General features: G+C 41.6%; 1 pseudogene; it reads left to right on the forward strand.

Annotated features, from left to right (window-relative positions):
• LOC6604466 lies at nt 1-8,021 on the forward strand (annotated as a pseudogene).
• The last annotated feature ends 18,904 nt before the right edge of the window (nt 8,022-26,925 follow it).

Consider the following 26,925-nt stretch of genomic DNA (forward strand, 5'->3'; position numbering starts at 1 on the left):
ATTGCGCGTCGAACGCGCCACATTGATGAGTGCGTTGAACGTTCCTTTCACGTGACCACGCGAATTGTATGAGGCGAAATATTATACCGTTAACCTGGACATTATTGATTTGACACTGATTTTATGCGGTGTTGGATCGGGTACGTCGGCAGGATCACTAGGGGAACTGCATGCCTTAAACAACACAGGAAGAGTGCGTCCAACGACACTAGAGGAAGCTATGCAGCTTTACCAGATTGGTCGGTTTTTAGAGATTGATATTTTGGCGCAAGGCTGTGAGGATTTAATACTCGAGTAGCTGTCCCTTGATACTTTACCAACAATTTTAAAGTGGGGTTGCCAACTCCATGGCTCCGCGTGGGTGTTTAGACAAGCATGTCAGTACCTACGAGAAGAATTTACCGTTATTAGCACCTCACCGGGTCTCGAATCAACTTTCATAGAGATCGGTTGTGTCGCGCTTGTGCAAAGTTGTTTTCTTTATTCTGCTTTAGCGGAGCATTCTCTTGTGTGCTAAAAATAGCATACATCATAAATTCGGGTGCTGCTTCGTGCGGTGTCGGCAATTGGACAAAAACAAAAAACACATTTGTGAACGTTTTTACAACTGTATTCACTGCCCTTCGGGCAAGACATTCCCCTCAGTCTGCGCACAGCCGCACAAGAGGGGCAATAAAAACTTCGCTTATCAGCTACGGTATAATGAATGCGAATAGTTCATCTGACTCTCGGCTTAGAAATAAGCGGACTGATCATGAGAGAATGCTTCTAATATCAGGCAAATTACCTTCTGAGATTCGTTCTGAGTACCGTTCAGAGGCTGAACGCTCTACATGCACAGAAACCACAACAACAGTAACATTCACTAGTGCCACCAACAACACCACCTACACCATGGCAACTGCTACAATAAGCAGTATCTGCCCTGCACTAAGCTTTGATAGCCAAGAAAACTCCATATCCACATGCCCCGACGACACTGAGGCAAAAACACTTCGCATTGCTGCCGAACGACTTCTGGATGCTCAAAAACGGAGAACGGGCAAAAGAAAAAACGATCAGACTTTGTCATCCTATCCTAAATCTAAACGAGGGAGCGGCGGCCGGGACCTGGGCGTGTCCCCCACTACAAGCCAACAGGCAAACACCAACAACAGATTTGCCATTCTTGACACGAACATCCCAAGTGATAGTAATAATGAGGAAGTTCGGATGAATGTAGATGCAGACGCTGGAAATGACCAAATGGATGAACACCTCTATGAAGCAGTTAATACAGACCAGTGTCTTCAAGGTGAATCAGCGAGCTCTGGTAATCAGCTTAAAGGCCCTCCAAAACCACCACAAATAGTTGTCTATATTAGCAACTTAAATGACTTATTTGATGTCATAAAGGACGTTGCAAATTTGAATAACGTTGTCGTCAAAGCTAACCAGGGGGAAACGGTCAGAGTCCTCCCCAAAGACAGTGATACCTATAGAGCAATTGTGGATCGTTTCGATGCCATTGGAATAGAATTCCACACATACCAATTGCAGACTGAAAAGCCTCATAGAATTGTTGTAAGAGACCTACATCATAGCACCCTAAACAATGATATTACCGCCGGATTTAAAATGTTGGGCTTCGAGATCCATAATCCAAGCTCAAGGACTAACAAGGACGAAAAACTTAATATTTTTTTCATTAATATTAAGCCTTGTGCAAAAATTAACGAAATTTACCAAGTCAAGACCCTTTGCCGCCAAAAAATAAGGATTGAAAGGATGCGAAAATCCACAGAGATTGCTCAATGTCGTCGGCCACACAGCCAAATACTGCCGCCAGCATCACAACTGTGCCAGATGCGGTGAAAATCACCAAACCTCATAATGCACACGCCCCCTAGATGCACAGCCAACCTGCATTCACTGCTCTGGAAGCCATATGGCCAGTTATAAAGGATGCCAATGGTATCAGGAGTTTCTACGCCGATCAATGGGCTCCGCAAAGAAGGCAATTAATACGCACAGGACGGGTCATGTCCCCTTAAATAATCAAGTGGCATATGCTTACTCTACCACACTTCCTGGAGACCAGCAACAGTTTCCTACCTTGCAGTCTAGTCACAAAAAGGGGGCTAATAGACCAACAATACAGCAGCACCAGCGAAATATTGTTCAGCACCAACCTTTGGTAGGCACTAGAAGTAATACAGGAGCCTCCTATGCTGCCGTAGCAAATGGTAATTCAAATGCAATACCTGCTACACCTGCTCAGCGTCGTGTTCATAGTCTACAAGCACATCAGCCACAAGGATTGAATAACCAGCAACAGAATTCATATGAAGTCCAGGCACTGCTACAACAACAGCAGACACAATTTCAACAATGGCAACAACAGCTCCAACAGCAGCAGCAGCAGCAGTTTCTTATGTGGCTACAGCAGCAGCAGCAAGAACAGCAGCAGCATAATAGTCAAGCCAATCAACGCCTTGAAAAACTCGAAAAAATGGTTTTTGAATTGGCCAACACGATTAAGCAATGGGCTGGATCTAATCTTCAGCTCCAGAACAACGTTTCAGCATCTCAATGAACCCACTAAAGGTTCTCATCTGGAATGCTAACGGCATTTCACGGAAAGCAAAAGAGGTTGAGCTCTTCGCGCACAAGAATAGCGTTGACATTCTTCTTTTGACGGAGATCAGAATTAAAAGAGGGGCAGCTGTTAAAATACATGGATATGCCTTCTATCCAGCCTTCAAGCCATCGCGGAATAATAATAGCGTTGGTGGAGTTGCGGTTTTAGTTAAGACCATCTCTGCTACTGGCGCTAAGATCCTTGCAACTGGGTCACCAACCAGGTACCCATATGTACTCAATCACACGCCGTCCTGCATAGACTTCGCAGTACACCATGGTATTCCGGATTCTCGAGCAACAATAAGTCAGAGCTGGGATCTGGACTCCGACCATCTGGCCTTAGTCATCAGCATTAAAACAGATGGCATTATAGAAAATCCAAGACCTCATCTAGTCACCAAGCACACTGATCTGCTCGCATTTAGGCAACATTTGGAGAGGTCGATTCAACTGAACGTCTCGCCCTCGCATCCTCCGACAAGCGCCGCCTATGGAATAGTTCTTACAAGAGAGGCCAGAGAGCTTTTGTCACAAAAAAGGAGACTTCGAAGACGCGCAATCCGATCTCAAGACCCATGGGACCGAGCTCTATGGAACCGGGCTGCCAAGCAACTTCGAAACACCCTGAGAGAACTTCGAAGCAACTTCTTTGAACAAAAGCTTGCTTCCATGGATTACACCGTGGATGCTGGATATTCGCTTTGGAAGACCACTAAGTCTCTTAAGAGACAACCGTTCAGACAGATTCCCATCCGGTGTCCCAACGGTGAACTTGCTAGAAACGAAGAAGAGCAGGCCAATTCGTTTGCACATCATTTAGGGGACAGGTTCACCCATTACCAATTCGCCACGGAGGCGCAGTACAAAGAGACAAAAGATAGTCTGCAAACACCTCTACAAATGGCCTTACCCATTAAACCAGCCAGGGCTGAGGAGATTGTTGAAGTCATCAAGTCCCTACCGAGGAAGAAGGCTCCTGGCATTGACAGAGTGTGCAATTCCACACTGAAAGCATTGCCTACTCGGGCGATACTCTACATAGTGCTCATTTTTAACGCCATGTTAAGGATGCAGTTTTTCCCTAAGCAGTGGAAGATAGCAACAATCCTGATGATCCATAAGCCTGGAAAACCGGAGGACGACCCTGAGTCGTATCGGCCAATAAGTCTCTTGTCTTCCTTATCGAAGGTCTGGGAAAGGCTTCTTGCCAATCGTCTTGGTGGCATCATCAAGGAATGCGGTATCTTGCCGGATCACCAGTTTGGCTTTCGGGAGGGACACGGCACAGTGGAGCAAGTCCACAGATTGGCAGGACACATCCTACAGGCCTATGATGATCTAGAATACTGCAATGCAGTCTTTATTGATATGCAGCAAGCCTTCGATAGAGTTTGGCATATCGGCCTACTGAGCAAAATTAAAAAACTGTTCCCAGCACCATACTACGGTGTCCTACGATCATACTTGGAAGGACGTCAGTTTATGGTCAGGTTCAGGAACACACATTCAACACCTTGCCAAATGAGAGCTGGAGTTCCACAGGGCAGCGTCCTTGGCCCGCTGCTTTACTCTATCTATACTGCAGATCTACCCTCCCCAAGCGAGCAACATATGGAGGCCCCCCGTAAGGCTCTGCTTGCTACCTATGCGGACGATATAGCACTGCTCTACAGCTCCAAGTGCCGCCTTGAGGCAGCAGATGGTCTCCAAGAGTACCTCTACTCTTTGGCAGCTTGGTGCAAAAGATGGAATTTAAAAGTCAACCCACTGAAGACCACCAATCCATGCTTCACCCTGAAAGCGCTCATAGACCACACCCCACCCATAAAGCTTGAAGGCGTAACTTTGGACCAACCAAAGCAAGCAAAGTATCTCGGTATCACCCTTGATAAGCGTCTTACTTTTGGTCCACACTTGAAAGCTACGGCTCGTAAATGTGGGCAAAGAATGCAGCAATTGCGGTGGCTGATTAACAGAAGAAGCACCATGTCACTGAGAGCCAAAAGAGCAGTTTATGTACACTGTGTAGCCCCGATCTGGCTATACGGTGTGCAGATTTGGGGTATAGCTGCCAAATCGAACTATAAACGGATACAGGTCTTGCAGAATCGCGCCATGAGGCAAATAACGAACTGCCCTTGGTACGTGCGCGGCTCCACCCTACATCGGGACTTGAATCTGCATACAGTAGAGGAGCAGATTGGAAGGCACACCAGCAGATACAGTGACAGGCTAATTAGACACCATAGTATGCTCGCCAGACGATTACTACCTGCCAGGCCTTTGAGGCGGTTGAAGAGATTGGGTTTTGCCAAAACTATTGGCCAACTCTAAGTTTCCCTCCCAATATTATAATATTACTTTTTTTATTATTACTATATACTATACTATATTATATCTCTATAAGTCCTCTTGCATAAAGCAATAGGTTTGGTCTCCTTAATACTATTTACCTGTGTTGTTAAGATACGATGTATGCAATGTACGGATACAACGCTTAAAAAATAAAAAAAAAAAAAAAAAAAAAACCTACGCGGACGATATAGCACTGCTCTACAGCTCCAAGTGCCGCCTTGAGGCAGCAGATGGTCTCCAAGAGTACCTCTACTCTTTGGCAGCTTGGTGCAAAAGATGGAATTTAAAAGTCAACCCACTGAAGACCACCAATCCATGCTTCACCCTGAAAGCGCTCATAGACCACACCCCACCCATAAAGCTTGAAGGCGTAACTTTGGACCAACCAGAGCAAGCAAAGTATCTCGGTATCACCCTTGATAAGCGTCTTACTTTTGGTCCACACTTGAAAGCTACGGCTCGTAAATGTGGGCAAAGAATGCAGCAATTGCGGTGGCTGATTAACAGAAGAAGCACCATGTCACTGAGAGCCAAAAGAGCAGTTTATGTACACTGTGTAGCCCCGATCTGGCTCTACGGTGTGCAGATTTGGGGTATAGCTGCCAAATCGAACTATAAACGGATACAGGTCTTGCAGAATCGCGCCATGAGGCAAATAACGAACTGCTCTTGGTACGTGCGCGGCTCCACCCTACATCGGGATTTGAATCTGCATACAGTAGAGGAGCAGATTGGAAGGCACACCAGCAGATACAGTGACAGGCTAATTAGACACCATAGTATGCTCGCCAGACGATTACTACCTGCCAGGCCTTTGAGGCGGTTGAAGAGATTGGGTTTTGCCAAAACTATTGGCCAACTCTAAGTTTCCCTCCCAATATTATAATATTACTTTTTTTTATTATTACTATATACTATACTATATTATATCTCTATAAGTCCTCTTGCATAAAGCAATAGGTTTGGTCTCCTTAATACTATTTACCTGGGTTGTTAAGATACGATACATGCAATGTACGGATTCAACGCTTAATAAAAAATAAAAAAAATTAGCACCTCACCTGTCCTGCACCAGATAGATAAAACGCAACTGTTACATGTTCTGCAGAGTAATTTTTTAACCAGCTCCTAAGCTAGAGATTCTGCGGGCTGTTCTTAAATGTGGAGAACAGGAGCTCATTAGCCGTATGGAAGATCGTGAACCAAACTTTTTGTGATTTGAGTGATGTAGAGTTGCGAGACATCATCGCAGAATTATTGCCTTTAGTGCGCATAGACCATGTTTTACCACCTCATAGTGAGATACTCTGCCAAGCAATTCGTAGAGATCTTGTCAGCACGCCACCTTCACATATGATTGGAGATGAACGAGAAAATTTACGTATCACTGCCTGAATATGTAGTGGTAGTAATCAGGGACTCTTTGTAAGACCACGTCTCTTTATGCCGTATTTTGAGGAAGTAAAGGCCTTGTTGAAGGATCGATTATCTTCATCTCACCACCATCTCACCACCACCACCACTTCATCGCGACACCCGCCAGATATTCCTGATACCTTGAATATGGTGTCCCACATGAATGCAGCGGCTAATAATGGACTTTGTAGTGTTGTTAATCGTGGTGATATTCATGAAAATATTGACATGATGGTAGGGTCGGCTGTTATACCAGCACCGGATAACCAAACTTTATTGGCAATGCGTAAACGCGAAAATAAACTTCGCCAGTCACCTATGTGCCAGCGTGCTTGTTTTGGGTTCACAGATCCTCCCATTTGCATGGGAATAGCTTGTTGGTTTTTCGGCAAATTCGTTTCGGAATTCCCAAATATCCTTATTCACAGGGTCGCCTTTCGGGCTTTCCCCTACTGGTTGTAGTGGCATCACCGTCATCTGATGATCCGCGCACTGTATTGGCTTTTTTCATATTACAATCGCACAACTCTCGATTGTAACCGTTCTCAGTATCTTTTCAATACCATGAATGACCATGAGGTTCCCCGTTCTTTCAACGGGCTTACTACCTCAACTTGTTTGTTTTATTTCAAAAATTCTTAGAAACTTTTTCAGTTTTTTCAAACACCTTGATTTGTTTATTTCAAACATTCTCTCAACTTTGTTTCAGTCGATCTGCTTCATTTGTTGCTACTGCCACTTTCATCAAAACATTAAATTGAACGACAAATTCGGCTTCGGGTCGTGAGAGAATTATCTGATATTCTGGAAAACTCACACCAATCCAGCTAGAAAAGTGATGATGTTCACAAAGAAAATCCGGGTGGAGTTGCGTCCACTACTCAAGGCGAGGACAATTTGCTTGAAGATGAAGATCAAAGCCCACCGCCATCACCAGCGGCTATTGGCTCAGTTCCGGGAAACACAACCGTTGGATCTTCTTTTTTATCGTCCTCGTCAATGGGATCGTCAGCATCATCAATCTGTGGCACCGATGGAGTACACCCCTATTATAGCCGAAATCTCACTTTTCCGCGTCCCCAATCAAATGGTCTTTTTGGTGTAGCCAGTATTTTAGCAACCAACTCTGGTCCTGCGCTTTAGTGTAGCTATGCACGTATTTCATCGTCAGCGCGTCCACGAAATGAACTGCCGGCATTAATAACTGAAGAGGACTTTCGATTTCCACATGGAAATAGCTTAGGCTTGGATATGATTGTTGAGAACGGCGGAGAATGGCCACCGCATCGTTAGGTCAGCTTCATTTGTCGAATAGTACTGGAAATACTAACGGGCGTAGCGTCGGCAGCAATAACGACATGCCAGAAAGTTTACAATTAGATTTCGGGGATGAACGTTCTAAGAGCACTGACCCTGCGAAGTATACACGTTAGTATTTCCTTCTCGGTATTTATCCTAAAATAAAAATGTTCCATTAATTTTAGCACGCTCTGCCACAAAGCAACTATCACCGCTTCGTGCAGCGCTCTAGCTCGCCATTTGATATGATGCGTCATGGACAGTTATCGCCCACATCACACCCTCTAAATCCTGGGTCATTCAACTCTGGACCACCCAGGTTTTTATAGAGGTTGCAACTGGGCCCAGATCCGGGGCACTTTATTTTGGCATACCTTTCTGAGCAAAAATTAAACTAACGAGGGGGAACGTTGTGAGTTGCTGCGTACACCGCAACTCTAAATTTATACCCGATACTTAGTCAGTATGGCTCTCCTCCGGCAGACGCCGCTAATATTAAGCGACACGACAAAGAATGAGTGCGAGAGAGACAGAAAATCAGTCTCGGGCGCTGCGTAGCCAGTGCAAATTGATATGTTCCCTTTGGCTTTAAAAATGATCTGATCTGATCCAAATTCAGCAACTTGATAGATATGATCATTATCTATGATTCTGCGTTAGTTTTAGTTTGCGTTTAGTTTTCTCGTATCTTCAAAATTGTGGATGCCACAGATTTTCGTCCTTTGTGGGGGCGGAAGGGGGTGAGGCGAAATTTTGAGATATACGTTTTATAGTGAGATCTAACAGGAGTGCGGATACCAAATTTGGTTACTCTAGCGTTAATAGTCTCTGAGATTTGTGAATATCCCCAGATTTTTGTCCTTTGCGGGGGCGGAAGGGGGTGTGGCGAAATTTTGAAACAAACTCGTCTCGGTCCGATATCTTGGGAGTATGGATACCAAATTTGGTTGCTCTAGCTTTTATAGTCTCTGAGATCTAGGCGCTAATGTTTTACCCTAAGCAAAGCCGCCTATGCTACGTGTGTGTTAGAGAGAGACAGGGCGAGAAAAAATGAAATTGTTTTCTTGATACTGGCTATAATAATAATACGATCAGATTCTGCAGTCTAAAAGATATAGTCATTCTCTACGATTCTGCGTTTTTGGTTTTATCGTATCTTTAAAATTGTGGATGCCACAGATTTTTGCCCTTTGTGGGGGCGGAAGTGGGCGGGGCAAAGTTTTGAAATATTTTTGTAGCAGTGACATATCACAGAATTTTGGATCCAAAACATCGTTGCTCTAGCTCTTATAGTCTTTGAGCACTAGGCGCTAATAGGGACGGACAGACGGGCAGACGGATAGACGGACGGACGGACAGACAGACATGGCTCAATCGACTCGGCTATTGATGCTGATCAAGAATATATATACTTTATGGGGTCGGAAACGATTCCTTCTGGACGTTACACACATCTACTTTTACCACAAATCTAATATCATGGAAACTAGCCAGCAGCAGAGAAATCAGTTCCGTTTGAGACAAGCAGACCCAAAGTCAAGTCGGGGAATTCATTTAAATCTTGTGACATAAAGATATTTAAGTTTGTAAAATAAAAGTCTTTTTTAAAAACTTAAAATCGAGTTGCGGATATTTAACTGGCGCAGTCGGTAGGATTTCGTTTAAGATTAACACCTATATTTCGGTAATGGTCAGCTTGCGTAATTTCTAATTACTGTGATCACGTAATCCCGGAATCGTTAATAAAATTGTGAAGTCCGCCAAAGAACCTACATATGTGTTACGAGCCCATACGATTTGCAAAACTAAAATTAAGTGAACTGAAGTAAGCGGAGATAATGATCCACCAAGAACAGTGAAACACTAAATACAAAATAAAAAAACTTACCAGTGAACCAAAATAAAGTTCAAAACTACTGAAAACAAAACAAAACCCAATCAACACCAACAACATGGCGTTATTTATTTATTATTAAATTAACAATTATCTGTTAATAATGGTACTTAGTTACTAAAGGCGGAAAAAGATAAGTTAAAAGTTAGCTAAATTTAAATGATTATAAATATTGCATGCAATTAGTTTAAGAGACAGTTCAGGGGATAGGGTTTGACAGAGGGAGTTATAATTATGGCATAAAACCCTAAAAGGTTCATGATCAGCATAATTAGACCTACATATGGGTAGCCGGATAGGCCTAAAAGTACGGGTAGGTCTAGATGGAACGGCCAAGTCAATCTGACCCAAGAGAGTTTGGGAGTCAACAGTCCTTAGAAGGAGCTTGGGCACGAACATTACGCCATTGCATATTCTGCGATGGTGCAACGACGACAGGTCAATAAGATTTAGCCTAGACCGGTAGGGTGGCAAGATTCTACCTGAGTCCCAGTTAAAGTTCCGAAGGGCAAAAATTAAAAATTGCTTTTGCACGGATTCAATAACAGCCTCCTGTACTTTATACTGCGGGCTCCACACACAAGAACAATACTCCAATATAGGACGTACTAACGAGATGTACAGTTGTTTCGTAACGTACGGGTCGTCAAACTCCTTGGACCAACGCTTGATGAACGCTAAAACACCCTTAGCTTTATTTACAGTTGCAGCTATATGGGTGTTAAAACACATCTTATGATCAAAAAGGACTCCAAGGTCATTTGAACTCGAAATTCGCTCAAGGACATGATTTCCTAGAACATATGGGACAAAATGAGGAGCGCGACGGTAAAATGTCATAAGTTTGCACTTGGAAAGGTTCAGAAAAAGAAGATTAGTTGAACACCACAATAGTAGTTCACTTAGATCAAGTTGAAGGCGTGTGTGCAAATACCAATCAGAGTAAGAAAGACAGATTTTGACATCATCAGCATACATTAGTGTAGTAGAGTATGTTATAACTTGAGGAAGGTCATTCACAAATAAAATGAACAGAAGCGGGCCCAGATGACTTCCCTGTGGCACACCTGAAGTAACATTTACAGTATTTGACAACACGTTAGAAAACAAAACACGTTGAGTATGGTTAGAGAGATAGGACAAAATCCAATCTAGAAGATTCGTTGGGAACACTAATAAAGAGAGCTTGTGAATAAGCAGAGCATGGTTCACAGAATCGAATGCCTTGCTGAAGTCAGTAAAAACTACATCCGTCTGCAAACCAATTTGAAAACCACGGTGGATTAGGTTAGAAAACTCAAGAAGGTTAGTCGATGTTGAACGATGTCTGAAAAAACCGTGTTGCGACGGAGATATCAAGCTGCAACAAAGATGTCGCAGTTGCCGGGTGACCAGGAACTCAAGAAGCATCGGGATGGCGGAAAGCTTTGCGATACCACGATAGTTTTCAATGTTTGATCTCGAACCTTTTTTGTGAAGCGGAATGATATAGGACTCATTCCAAATTAATGGGAGACAAGATTGTTCCAAGGAGAGGTTGAAGAGAAAGGTCAAGGGTTTGCAAAGGGACTGGGCACAGTGTTTACCTGTACGTTATCTGGACCCGCAGAAAACGATATGTCCATAGATGACAAACCTTCCAGAACAACGCTTTCCTCGAAAAAGGGCAGAAAAATGCTGTTAGCTTGAGGTAGCTGGTACGGATACGGAGTGGATGCGTTGTAAATATGAGACGAGTACGTTGTTTGGAAAAAGTTAGCGAATAAATTTGCAATACCAACAGCAGAAGCTTCTGTTTTGTTCTGGTAATGAAGGGACGGAGGAAAAACGTTTGACTTGCGCTTAGAGTTAACGAACGAATACTACGAAAGTTACTACTACATTGTGAAAGGTAATGATTATTACACTGACTATTGACGGCAAGGAACAGAGAGCGAGCGGAGGAGTATAGAGCTAAGGCCAACGTGGGGCCCGACTTCTGGTACTTTTTATAGAGCCGGGATTTATTATTTTTTAAGTATGACAAATACTTGGAGAACCAGGGAGGCTTGGACGATACAGGTACAGTGATATCTGGAACAAACGTATTTAGGGCGGAGTAAATAGAACTATAAAACGAGTTAACAGTTGCATCTATGTTCGGTAATGAATAAAGAAACGACCAATCAACACGCGAGAGATGAAGATTTAAATCGATAAAGTTTGTTTTGCGAAAACACTTTATGTGACAAGGAGACATGGAACCGTCAGCACCTCCAGATTGTGTACACTCCAGTGATATCAACAAAGTTGGATGGTAAGGATCTTCAGGGAGAGATATTGGGCTTGCTCTAGATACCGTAGCAAGAGAACCATCGTTAACAAAAACGAGGTCAAGAAGTCTGTCCCTAATGTTTTTAGCGGCATTAATTTGGACAAGGGAAATATCCGTTAGCCCATTGATAAAGTCGTTATGACAATTGGGAAACAACAGGTTGGCGTCATCACAAGGCAGCCAAGAAAGAAATGGGAGGTTAAAGTCCCCCATGACAATAATTCGATCATTGCACCCTAATGCAGAAACAACAATATTAATTGCTGAGAGGTGGTGTAAGTAAAGCTCAGCATCAGACCTGGGAGGAATGTAAGAGCAGGTTAAATAGAAAAATGCGGAGCCAACACGAACTTTGACTGCAACAAATTCAATTCCGTGAATGTTATTAAATGGGAATAACTCAGATGAGAAAACAGATTTAACTGCAATCAGAACCCCACCTGCAAAAGATGGGCGGTCCATTCTATAAATAGTGTAACTATCAATGAAAATTTCATGATCATTGACAGAGGAGTTAAGCCAGGTTTCGGTAAACGCGATGGCATCGAAATCAAAGGACGCGCTATTAGTATGAATTTGACGCAATTTCCCATGCATGGAAAAATAGTACATCAGTTTTTTGGAGCATGTTCGGTAATTCTTGGATTCGAGTTTGAATCTTTGAGAAGGAACTCATGCACAATTGTATGCTCAGGCCATATTGACGGTTCTAGAGAACGGGATAGTAAGGAATCAGGGAGAAGAATTTTAAATGATGATATGTTGCGCTTATGTTTAAATGTAAATTTAGTCACAACTATATCAACAGGCGAAGTTTTAAGTTTAGAGGAAAGATGTTGTTTAACATCCTCCGTTGTAGCCTCAGGAATAAGACGAGAAACAAATATTGCTTTCCGAGGGACCACTGCTCTAAGTTGAAGTCCCGAGCGAGATCGAGATGGTGGAGCCACTCCTAAAAGAGATCTCGGTCCAAGGGCAGAGGAATTGGCAGCAATGGTTGTAGCAGGAATCGGAGTAGGAAATGGGGCAGGAATTGGAGCAGGAATTGGAGCAGGAATTGGAGCAGGAATTGGAGCAGGAATTGGAGCAGGAATTGGCAAGACGTCGTCAACAACCAGCACACCCGCACTAGGAGCACTCACCGCGTCAGAAGTGACGGCCACATTGCTCGGTGTAAAGAACTCCGGAGCCACCGTTGGCGGATTTACAGACAACGGCGTGACATGACTACACGGAAATGCTGCCGATGGATGAAGGTGGGAGGCAGGCGTACCAATCGGATTAGGTTGCAAGAGATTGGTATCATTATGCGGAATTTTCCGTCTAGGCGATTCGCTCAAGAGTTTGAGCCCAAGAAACTGTGATTCAAGGGCAAGAAAATTCTCGTTGAGAGCCACAAATTGTTTCCGGACATCCAGAAACCCAGTTCGAGTCTGTCTCATAAATGTGCGCATTTCGGCCTCAATCTCCCGACAAGCTAGACATGACCAAGACAGGCCCATGCGTTTCGAGATCAGATCATTCAGCCGGCCAAAATTTCCACCACCAGCACATTTTATGTGGGCAAAATTGTCGCACAGCCAGCAGCTAAGAAATGGATCACCAATGATAGCACCACCGAATTCACATTTCTTTGCACTACAAACGATTGCCATTATTGACAGCAATAGAATCACTGTGCACGAATAATAAAAGAACGGAGTGAGATCGCAGGTAAAGTAGGAGAGCAGACAGCAGAGCGAGCACAGACAATCAGCTGCAGCAGCAACAATTCAAAGCAGATGATCCAACGAAGTGCAGAAAACTCACCAAAGCAGAGACACAAAAGAAAAGTCCACAGTGAGGGAGAGTATAGGCAATCCAGAGAGAGTGATAGCAACAATGCGAGCAGCCCGCTTATGCTCACGAGAGAGTGTGGGCGATGACAAACGCTGATGCGCGAGAACAGTGCACACCGAAGAAGCGATAACGAAAAGCAGACTGAGCAAAAAACAATAACAAATTGCCTGCACGAGTCCGATGCGTTACGATTGCAATATTGAATTTATATTAAACACTTGTTTACAAACAAAACACTGGTGGTTAACACAAAGTAGAATCAAATTAAAGAGATGCGATAATATATCAAAACAAAGTCACAACAATGTTGTATGATATTTAGGCAAAGGGCGGAGAATGCGGGAGCAAGAAAAACAACACAACCGGCTTAAGCAAGAGCTAGAAGCGAATCGTTACCACCACTATCATTGAGCGAAATCCACTTGAACCAGGCACTGCTGTCGATCCGACAAATACCTGCCTATGACGGTTCATCTGGACAGCTAAGCTCATTTATCAAACGAATCGAATATGTATACGGATTATATCCAACTGAAGATCTTCGCCAACAAAGGAGCGACCGAGATCCAACTGTCAGGAGAGGCACAACGCATATCGCAAATGATACAACTCAACACGTGGCTCGAACTGAAGACGGCGCTGATCAACGAGTTCAAAAATCACACACCATATGAATAACTCTTACGACAACTATACACCACCAGATTCAACGGCAGTCTTCGTAAGTTTATAGATGAATTAGAGATAAAAGCATTATTAATAAACAATAAGCTAAACTTAGAAAACATACCAGAAAATAATGTCATTTATAAAAACGCTTTGAACAACACAATTCAAGATGTCATTACTCGAAAACTTCCTGACAGAATGTTCATGACCTTAGCAAGAAAAGATATTACCACATTGTCTAATCTTAAGAAGGCAGCACAAGAAGAAGGATTGTACGAAGCTAGTACAACAGATTCAGGTACAAATAAAGATCAATCGAAATCGTCTCAATCAAATCGAAGGAATGTTGGAAACTATTATCCAAATTATAATACTACTAACTATCACAATCAAACTCAGAGTTCATCTGGAACAGGTCAGACTAATCGAACAAATCAAAATCAAAATTCCCAAAATCCTGGATTATATAATGAGTTCAAAAATTCCTTGAATCAAGGTAGGGCTCAGAATCCATTCAATCAGCAAATATCTCAAAACCAAGCTAGTGGGAGTGGACCCATCCAACCTACTAAAAGAGGAGGGAGAGCCAGAGTGGCCAAACGAAGATGGACGTAAATTTTCATCAAGCCGCCTCGGAAGAAACCGAGGAGGACCCTATATAAACATTACCATTAATAAAAGAATATTAAGGTGTATCGCTGACTCGGGATCATCGATCAACATCATGAAAGAAAATTACACAGATTCCGAGATAAAAGACGATAACCTTACGGTCCATACCATCAATGGACCTGTCCGTTTAACTAAGAGTATAATGAGGAATGCGAACAAAACATGTCCGTCCGAACAAAAGTTCTACATACGTAACTTTTCCGAAAATTATGATATTTTATTAGGAAGAGAATACTTGATGGCAAGTAAAGCCGTCATCGATTACAGAAATGACACTGTAACACTAGGAGCTAGGTCGTACCCAATCATTCGCACCTAAGTGCCTTGACTCATCTCCAGAGGGAGATCAATACTTCGCTTCCGCTCTAGACAGTGAATTAAGGGAATGTAATCAGTTAAGATTGGAACACTTAAACGACGAAGAGAGGGAAGAGTTAAAGAAGGTCTTATATGAGTTTAAGGATGTGCAGTACAGAGAAGGTGACAATTTGACTTTCACAAGTACAATCAAGCACGAGATCAAAACTCAACATGAAGACCCGGTCTACAGACGACCATACAAATATGCCCAGATACATGATCAGGAGGTAAACCAGCAAATCAAAGATATGATCAGGCAGGGAATAATTCGAAAGTCGAATTCTCCTTACTGCTCGCCCATATCTATGATTCCGAAGAAGATAGATGCTTCAGGAAAGCAAAAATATCGAATGGTAGTAGACTATAGAAGTCTAAATGAAATAAAAGTTAAGGACAAATTCCCAACTCCAAGAATGGATGAAATCCTAGACAAACTAGGTAAATGTCAGTATTTTACGACAATCGATTTAGCAAAAGGTTTCCATCAAATACCCATGGAACCTAGCTCAATCCCCAAAACTGCGTTCTCCACTAAGCATGGACAATACGAGTTCACTCGTATGCCCTTTGGGCTAACCACTGCCCCAGCTACCTTCCAAAGATGTATGAACAATCTGCTAGAAGAGTTAATCTTCAAAGATTGCTTTGTATACTTAGATGACATCATTATATTTTCCACTTCATTGGAAGAACACTTGTTGTCACTAAGGAGAGTATTTGGAAAGTTGAGAGACGCCAACTTGAAGCTACAAATGGATAAATGTGAATTCATGAAAAAGGAAACTGAATTCCTAGGTCATGTAGTCACTACTGAAGGAATAGTACCAAATCCAGGCAAAATCTCTGCCATTGTAAAATTTCCAATACCAGAAACGACTAAACAAATAAAGTCATTCTTAGGTCTGTGCGGGTTCTACAGGAAATTCATTCCTAATTTTGCAAACATAGCAAAACCCATGACACTCAAACTAAAGAAAGGAGCTGTCATAGACCCCAAGGAAGAAGAGTACGTCGAGGCATTTGAGAGACTAAAAGTACTCATCACCTCAGACCCTATCATTGCGTTCCCAGACTTTGACAAAATGTTCACGGTAACAACCGACGCTAGTAACATAGCATTGGGAGCGGTCTTGTCACAAGAACACAAACCGATCTGCTACGCTAGCAGAACCCTAAATGAACATGAAATAAACTATTCAGCCATCGAAAAGGAATTATTAGCGATCGTATGGGCAACCAAGTATTTCCGTTCATACCTGTTCGGTAGAACATTCGAGATACAAAGCGATCATAAGCCCTTGATTTGGTTGAACAACCTCAAGGAGCCAAATATGAAATTACAAAGGTGGGAAATAAAACTGAATGAGTTTGATTTTAAAATGAAATATCTACCAGGCAAAGAAAATCATGTAGCTGATGCCTTATCAAGGGTAAAGATTAATGAAAATCTCCTTGGAGAAGCTTCCAATAGCGTTGGTGCAACTGTACATAGCGCACAGGAAGACAATCTAAATCACATTGCTATCACGGAAAGACCAATTAACTATTACAATCGGAAAATTGAGCTAATAAAAGGCAATGAAGATAAGGTAGAAACAATTCGTTATTTTCACAAGCTAATCATCAAGATCACGTATAAGGAAATGACTAACACCTTAGCGAAGGATATAATAAAGGAATATCTATGCACCAAAAAGAGCGCATTATATTTCCATAACGAAATAGATTTTCCTCCATTCCAAAAAGCCTATTTAGAAATCATTAATTCTAACAATATAACCAAAGCTATTAAATCAAGCACGAAACTCCTAGATATTCAGAATTACGCTGAATTTAAAGAAACCATATTAAAGAATCATAAAGGCTTACTCCATCCAGGGATAGAGAAAACCGTCAATTGGTTTAGGGGAAAATACTATTACCCGGATTATCAAAAACTAATCCAAAACATCATAAACGAATGTCCTACTTGTAATATTGCAAAAACAGAGCATAGAAATACGAAGTTGGCATTCGAAACTACACCGGAAATACTGAACATCAGAGAGAAATACGTCATGGATTTCTATATGGTTGGTAACCAACAGTTCCTATCATGTATTGACGTATACTCGAAGTTTGCCACTCTTGTAGAAGTAAAAAGTCGTGACTGGTTAGAAGCAAAAAGAGCCATCATGAAAGTTTTTAACGAGATGTGCAAACCAATTGAAATCAAAGCCGATAAAGATTCAGCTTTTATGTGCACAGCATTGCAAGCATGGCTGAATGCGGAAAACGTCAAAATAGAGATCACTTCCAGCAAAAATGGAATATCTGACGTAGAAAGATTTCATAAAACATTAAATGAAAAATTAAGAATAATATCTAGCGAGGATAACCCAGAAGATAGATTCACGAAGTTTGAATTAATTATTTATACTTATTGTTCGGGCCAGCCGCTGAAGAATAACCGTAACTTTAAAATTATTATTATTGTATGAGCATAGAGAGCCGCCTACATATGTTGTTAAGCATTGACTTTCTGCAGAGCTGCTGCGCTCTCCCGCTAAAGGGGCTCTCTGCCGCCGCCACTTCGGCAACTACTTTGATCTGCTGCCGCCACTTCGGCAGTCACTTTGATCTAACGCCGTCGTCTATAGTTTTAGTTCTATGCTAACCCCTCTGCGCATTGGTTGCATATCGATCTCGCATAAAGTTCATCTGGCAATAGCAAGCAATCGGCTTCCGCTAAGCCACCAAGATTAAATACGAATTATAAAGTTTAACCCAAAATCTCTTTTTATTTTGAAATACATAGGTGCCAAAAAAGCTTGGCATCTCAAACACTTATAATCATAAAACCAAACATAATACCACAAATAGGATACCAGCTGATATATTCATTTATGCAGGCTCACCTGATTATGACACCCAACTAAATAAAGTGAATAAAATCACTCAATTAAATAAAAACCGCATAGAGTATGAAGTAGATACCCGCTATAAACTATCACCTCTAGTTAAGTCTAAGGTAACAAATCCTTTCAAAAGGACGGGCGAAATTAGACAGGTAGACGAAAAACATTATGAAGAAAAGAATAGGGGTAGGAAAATAACTCATTATAAATCAAAATTCATGAAAAATAAGAAATCTAATACAAGCAAAAATAATAATTCCAGAGAAACCGAGGAAGTTAATGGAATCGGCGAACTTCAACACAATTAAAATCCTCATCTTCCTCATAATTACCATCGTAATGGCACAGGTCCAAAACATAGAAATAAATCCTATAAAATCCCAAAACGGATATATGATATTCAAAACTGGATCGATTAACATACCTATCAATTACGAATACCATTATCCAACTGTTAATGTAACTAAAACCGAAGAACTATACCAAAATTTGTTGTAAGCCACTAAATTCCAGGACATAATCCAAATAAAATATCTAGTAGACAAATGGCAAAGAGAAATGAACGGGCTAAAAATAACCAAAAGAAATAAAGGAGGCCTAATCAATATAGTGAGAACAGCCTACAAATATCTCTTTGGAATACTAGATCAGGAAGATAAAGTCGATTTGGAACAAAAAATAGAAAATTTAGCCAGCCATAGCATTCAAATGAATAAACTAAATTTGGTAATAGATGCAGTTAATAGCGGAATAAACGTTATAAACAAACTAAATGAAGAAAATGACAGGAATCAACAAATAGAAATTTTGATATTCAATCTACAACATTTCACAGAATATATCGAAGATATAGAACTAGGTATGCAATTAAGTAGGCTCGGTATATTTAATCCAAAATTATTAAAACAAGACTACCTGGAACAAATAAATTTTGAGAAAATACTAAATATAACGAGGGGGAACGTTGTGAGTTGCTGCGGACACCGCAACTATAAGGTTATACCCGATACTACGTCATTATGGCTCTCCTCCGGCAGACGCCGCTAATATTTAACGACACGACAAAGAGTGCGTGCGAGAGAGACAGAAAATCAGTCTGAGCGTGACGTCGGGCGCTGCGTAGCCACTGCAAATTGATTTGTTCCTTTTGGCTATAAAAATGATCTGATCTGATCCAGATTCAGCAATCTAATAGATATGGTCATTATCTATGATTCTGCGTTTTTAGTTTTCTCAAATCTGCAATATTGTGGATGCAACAGATTTTCGTCCTTTGTGGGGGCGGATGGGGGTGGGGCGAAATTCTGAGATATACGTTTTATAGTGACATCTTAAAAGAGTGTGTGTACCAAATTTGGTTACTCTAGCCTTAATAGTCTCTGAGATTTGTGGTTGCCTCAGATTTTCGTCCTTTGCGGGGGCGGAAGGGGGTGTGGCGAAATTTGGACAGGAAACGGTCAAGGTCCGATATCACAGGAGTGTGGATACCAAATTGGGTTGCTCTGGCTTTTATAGGTTCTGAGATCCTTGAACTCATATTTTGCAATTGGCAAAACCGACCATGAAACCTGTGTGTTAGAGTGAGACAGAGCGAGAAAGAGTGAAATTGTTTTCGTGATTCTGGCTGTAATAATTATACGATCTGGTTCAGATTTTGCACTCTAGAAGATATAGTCATCTTCTACGATTCTGCGTTTTTAGTTTTCTCGTATCGTCGAAATTGTGGATGCCACAGATTTTCGCCCTTTGTGGGGGCGGAAGTGGGCGGGGCAAAGTTTTGAAATATTTTTGGAGCAGTGACATATCACAGAAGTCTGGATCCAAAACATCGTTGCTCTAGCTCCTATAGTCTTTGAGCATTAGGCGCTGAAGGGGACGGACAGACGGACAGACGGACGGACGGACAGACAGACAGGGCTCAATCGACTCGGCTATTGATGCTGATCAAGAATATATATACTTTATAGGGTCGGAAACGATTCCTTCTGGACGTTACACACATCCACTTTTACCACAAATCTAATATACCCCAATACTCATTTTGAGTATCGGGTATAAAAACCTCCTGGCTAAAATCCGATACCAACGAAATTCTAATAATTTCCAACATTCCCAAAGACATTACAAAAGTACCAATCTATAAAATCGTTCCGTATCCAGACGAATTAAATAACATGTTAACAGATATGACATACGACAAGTACTACATAAAAAATGAAGAAGTATTTGTTAAAGAAACTAGATTGAAAACCAATGAAAATTGTATAAAAGGCACTGACATTTTAATGCAAACTCCCACTAAATGTCCATATTCCAAAACTTTTCAAAACTTTCAAATAAACTTTATTGAACCCAATATACTAATCACATGGAATCTTCCAAAAACAACGCTGGTTTTATCGTATCTTTAAAATTGTGGATGCCACAGACTTTCGCCCTTTGTGGGGGCGGAAGTGGGCGGGGCAAAGTTTTGAAATATTTTTGTAGCAGTGACATATCACAGAAGTCTGGATCCAAAACATCGTTGCTCTAGCTCTTATAGTCTTTGAGCATTAGGCGCTGAAGGGGACGGACAGACGGACAGACGGACGGACGGACAGACGGACAGACAGACATGGCTCAATCGACTCGGCTATTGATGCTGATCAAGAATATATATACTTTATGGGGTCGGAAACGATTCCTTCTGGACGTTACACACATCCACTTTTACCACAAATCTAATATACCCCAATACTCATTTTGAGTATCGGGTATAAAAACTTACAAGTGAACCAAAATAAAGTTCAAAACTACTGAAAACAAAACAAAACCCAATCAACACCAACAACATGGCGTTATTTATTTATTATTAAATTAACAATTATCTGTTAATAATGGTACTTAGTTACTAAAGGCGGAAAAAGATAAGTTAAAAGTTAGCTAAATTTAAATGATTATAAATATTGCATGCAATTAGTTTAAGAGACAGTTCAGGGGATAGGGTTTGACAGAGGGAGTTATAATTATGGCATAAAATCCTAAAAGGTTCATGATCAGCATAATTAGACCTACATATGGGTAGCCGGATAGGCCTAAAAGTACGGGTAGGTCTAGATGGAACGGCCAAGACCCAAGACCCAAGAGAGTTTGGGAGTCAACAGTCCTAAGAAGGAGCTTGGGCACGAACATTACGCCATTGCATATTCTGCGATGGTGCAACGACGACAGGTCAATAAGATTTAGCCTAGACCGGTAGGGTGGCAAGATTCTACCTGAGTCCCAGTTAAAGTTCCGAAGGGCAAAAATTAAAAATTGCTTTTGCACGGATTCAATAACAGCCTGCTGTACTTTATACTGCGGGCTCCACACACAAGAACAATACTCCAATATAGGACGTACTAACGAGATGTACAGTTGTTTCGTAACGTACGGGTCGTCAAACTCCTTGGACCAACGCTTGATGAACGCTAAAACACCCTTAGCTTTATTTACAGTTGCAGCTATATGGGTGTTAAAACACATCTTATGATCAAAAAGGACTCCAAGGTCATTTGAACTCGAAATTCGCTCAAGGACATGATTTCCTAGAACATATGGGACAAAATGAGGAGCGCGACGGTAAAATGTCATAAGTTTGCACTTGGAAAGGTTCAGAAAAAGAAGATTAGTTGAACACCACAATAGTAGTTCACTTAGATCAAGTTGAAGGCGTGTGTGCAAATACCAATCAGAGTAAGAAAGACAGATTTTGACATCATCAGCATACATTAGTGTAGTAGAGTATGTTATAACTTGAGGAAGGTCATTCACAAATAAAATGAACAGAAGCGGGCCCAGATGACTTCCCTGTGGCACACCTGAAGTAACATTTACAGTATTTGACAACACGTTAGAAAACAAAACACGTTGAGTATGGTTAGAGAGATAGGACAAAATCCAATCTAGAAGATTCGTTGGGAACACTAATAAAGAGAGCTTGTGAATAAGCAGAGCATGGTTCACAGAATCGAATGCCTTGCTGAAGTCAGTAAAAACTACATCCGTCTGCAAACCAATTTGAAAACCACGGTGGATTAGGTTAGAAAACTCAAGAAGGTTAGTCGATGTTGAACGATGTCTGAAAAAACCGTGTTGCGACGGAGATATCAAGCTGCAACAAAGATGTTGCAGTTGCCGGGTGACCAGGAACTCAAGAAGCTTCGGGATGGCGGAAAGCTTTGCGATACCACGATAGTTTTCAATGTTTGATCTCGAACCTTTTTTGTGAAGCGGAATGATATAGGACTCATTCCAAATTAATGGGAGACAAGATTGTTCCAAGGAGAGGTTGAAGAGAAAGGTCAAGGGTTTGCAAAGGGACTGGGCACAGTGTTTACCTGTACGTTATCTGGACCCGCAGAAAACGATATGTCCATAGATGACAAACCTTCCAGAACAACGCTTTCCTCGAAAAAGGGCAGAAAAATGCTGTTAGCTTGAGGTAGCTGGTACGGATACGGAGTGGATGCGTTGTAAATATGAGACGAGTACGTTGTTTGGAAAAAGTTAGCGAATAAATTTGCAATACCAACAGCAGAAGCTTCTGTTTTGTTCTGGTAATGAAGGGACGGAGGAAAAACGTTTGACTTGCGCTTAGAGTTAACGAACGAATACTACGAAAGTTACTACTACATTGTGAAAGGTAATGATTATTACACTGACTATTGACGGCAAGGAACAGAGAGCGAGCGGAGGAGTATAGAGCTAAGGCCAACGTGGGGCCCGACTTCTGGTACTTTTTATAGAGCCGGGATTTATTATTTTTTAAGTATGACAAATACTTGGAGAACCAGGGAGGCTTGGACGATACAGGTACAGTGATATCTGGAACAAACGTATTTAGGGCGGAGTAAATAGAACTATAAAACGAGTTAACAGTTGCATCTATGTTCGGTAATGAATAAAGAAACGACCAATCAACACGCGAGAGATGAAGATTTAAATCGATAAAGTTTGTTTTGCGAAAACACTTTATGTGACAAGGAGACATGGAACCGTCAGCACCTCCAGATTGTGTACACTCCAGTGATATCAACAAAGTTGGATGGTAAGGATCTTCAGGGAGAGATATTGGGCTTGCTCTAGATACCGTAGCAAGAGAACCATCGTTAACAAAAACGAGGTCAAGAAGTCTGTCCCTAATGTTTTTAGCGGCATTAATTTGGACAAGGGAAATATCCGTTAGCCCATTGATAAAGTCGTTATGACAATTGGGAAACAACAGGTTGGCGTCATCACAAGGCAGCCAAGAAAGAAATGGGAGGTTAAAGTCCCCCATGACAATAATTCGATCATTGCACCCTAATGCAGAAACAACAATATTAATTGCTGAGAGGTGGTGTAAGTAAAGCTCAGCATCAGACCTGGGAGGAATGTAAGAGCAGGTTAAATAGAAAAATGCGGAGCCAACACGAACTTTGACTGCAACAAATTCAATTCCGTGAATGTTATTAAATGGGAATAACTCAGATGAGAAAACAGATTTAACTGCAATCAGAACCCCACCTGCAAAAGATGGGCGGTCCATTCTATAAATAGTGTAACTATCAATGAAAATTTCATGATCATTGACAGAGGAGTTAAGCCAGGTTTCGGTAAACGCGATGGCATCGAAATCAAAGGACGCGCTATTAGTATGAATTTGACGCAATTTCCCATGCATGGAAAAATAGTACATCAGTTTTTTGGAGCATGTTCGGTAATTCTTGGATTCGAGTTTGAATCTTTGAGAAGGAACTCATGCACAATTGTATGCTCAGGCCATATTGACGGTTCTAGAGAACTGGATAGTAAGGAATCAGGGAGAAGAATTTTAAATGATGATATGTTGCGCTTATGTTTAAATGTAAATTTAGTCACAACTATATCAACAGGCGAAGTTTTAAGTTTAGAGGAAAGATGTTGTTTAACATCCTCCGTTGTAGCCTCAGGAATAAGACGAGAAACAAATATTGCTTTCCGAGGGACCACTGCTCTAAGTTGAAGTCCCGAGCGAGATCGAGATGGTGGAGCCACTCCTAAAAGAGATCTCGGTCCAAGGGCAGAGGAATTGGCAGCAATGGTTGTAGCAGGAATCGGAGTAGGAAATGGGGCAGGAATTGGAGCAGGAATTGGAGCAGGAATTGGAGCAGGAATTGGCAAGACGTCGTCAACAACCAGCACACCCGCACTAGGAGCACTCACCGCGTCAGAAGTGACGGCCACATTGCTCGGTGTAAAGAACTCCGGAGCCACCGTTGGCGGATTTACAGACAACGGCGTGACATGACTACACGGAAATGCTGCCGATGGATGAAGGTGGGAGGCAGGCGTACCAATCGGATTAGGTTGCAAGAGATTGGTATCATTATGCGGAATTTTCCGTCTAGGCGATTCGCTCAAGAGTTTGAGCCCAAGAAACTGTGATTCAAGGGCAAGAAAATTCTCGTTGAGAGCCACAAATTGTTTCCAGACATCCAGAAACCCAGTTCGAGTCTGTCTCATAAATGTGCGCATTTCGGCCTCAATCTCCCGACAAGCTAGACATGACCAAGACAGGCCCATGCGTTTCGAGATCAGATCATTCAGCCGGCCAAAATTTCCACCACCAGCACATTTTATGTGGGCAAAATTGTCGCACAGCCAGCAGCTAAGAAATGAATCACCAATGATAACACCACCGAATTCACATTTCTTTGCACTACAAACGATTGCCATTATTGACAGCAATAGAATCACTGTGCACGAATAATAAAAGAACGGAGTGAGATCGCAGGTAAAGTAGGAGAGCAGACAGCAGAGCGAGCACAGACAATCAGCTGCAGCAGCAACAATTCAAAGCAGATGATCCAACGAAGTGCAGAACACTCACCAAAGCAGAGACACAAAAGAAAAGTCCACAGTGAGGGAGAGTATAGGCAATCCAGAAAGAGTGATAGCAACAATGCGAGCAGCCCGCTTATGCTCACGAGAGAGTGTGGGCGATGACAAACGCTGATGCGCGAGAACAGTGCACACCGAAGAAGCGATAACGAAAAGCAGACTGAGCAAAAAACAATAACAAATTGCCTGCACGAGTCCGATGCGTTACGATTGCAATATTGAATTTATATTAAACACTTGTTTACAAACAAAACACTGGTGGTTAACACAAAGTAGAATCAAATTAAAGAGATGCGATAATATATCAAAACAAAGTCACAACAATGTTGTATGATATTTAGGCAAAGGGCGGAGAATGCGGGAGCAAGAAAAAAAACACAACCGGCTTAAGCAAGAGCTAGAAGCGAATCGTTACCACCACTATCATTGAGCGAAATCCACTTGAACCAGGCACTGCTGTCGATCCGACAAATACCTGCCTATGACGGTTCATCTGGACAGCTAAGCTCATTTATCAAACGAATCGAATATGTATACGGATTATATCCAACTGAAGATCTTCGCCAACAAAGGAGCGACCGACATCCAACTGTCAGGAGAGGCACAACGCATATCGCAAATGATACAACTCAACACGTGGCTCGAACTGAAGACGGCGCTGATCAACGAGTTCAAAAATCACACACCATATGAAGAACTCTTACGACAACTATACACCACCAGATTCAACGGCAGTCTTCGTAAGTTTATAGATGAATTAGAGATAAAAGCATTATTAATAAACAATAAGCTAAACTTAGAAAACATACCAGAAAATAATGTCATTTATAAAAACGCTTTGAACAACACAATTCAAGATGTCATTACTCGAAAACTTCCTGACAGAATGTTCATGACCTTAGCAAGAAAAGATATTACCACATTGTCTAATCTTAAGAAGGCAGCACAAGAAGAAGGATTGTACGAAGCTAGTACAACAGATTCAGGTACAAATAAAGATCAATCGAAATCGTCTCAATCAAATCGAAGGAATGTTGGAAACTATTATCCAAATTATAATACTACTAACTATCACAATCAAACTCAGAGTTCATCTGGAACAGGTCAGACTAATCGAACAAATCAAAATCAAAATTCCCAAAATCCTGGATTATACAATGAGTTCAAAAATTCCTTGAATCAAGGTAGGGCTCAGAATCCATTCAATCAGCAAATATCTCAAAACCAAGCTAGTGGGAGTGGACCCAACCAACCTACTAAAAGAGGGAGGGAGAGCCAGAGTGGCCAAACGAAGATGGACGTAAATTTTCATCAAGCCGCCTCGGAAGAAACCGAGGAGGACCCTATATAAACATTACCATTAATAAAAGAATATTAAGGTGTATCGCTGACGCGGGATCATCGATCAACATCATGAAAGAAAATTACACAGATTCCGAGATAAAAGACGATAACCTTACGGTCCATACCATCAATGGACCTGTCCGTTTAACTAAGAGTATAATGAGGAATGCGAACAAAACATGTCCGTCCGAACAAAAGTTCTACATACATAACTTTTCCGAAAATTATGATATTTTATTAGGAAGAGAATACTTGATGGCAAGTAAAGCCGTCATCGATTACAGAAATGACACTGTAACACTAGGAGCTAGGTCGTACTCAATCATTCGCACCTAAGTGCCTTGACTCATCTCCAGAGGGAG

The sequence above is a fragment of the Drosophila persimilis genome, unplaced genomic scaffold, assembly GCF_003286085.1.
Source record: "Drosophila persimilis strain 14011-0111.01,24,50 unplaced genomic scaffold, DperRS2 tig00000677-arrow-arrow-pilon, whole genome shotgun sequence".
Lineage (NCBI taxonomy): Eukaryota > Metazoa > Arthropoda > Insecta > Diptera > Drosophilidae > Drosophila > Drosophila persimilis.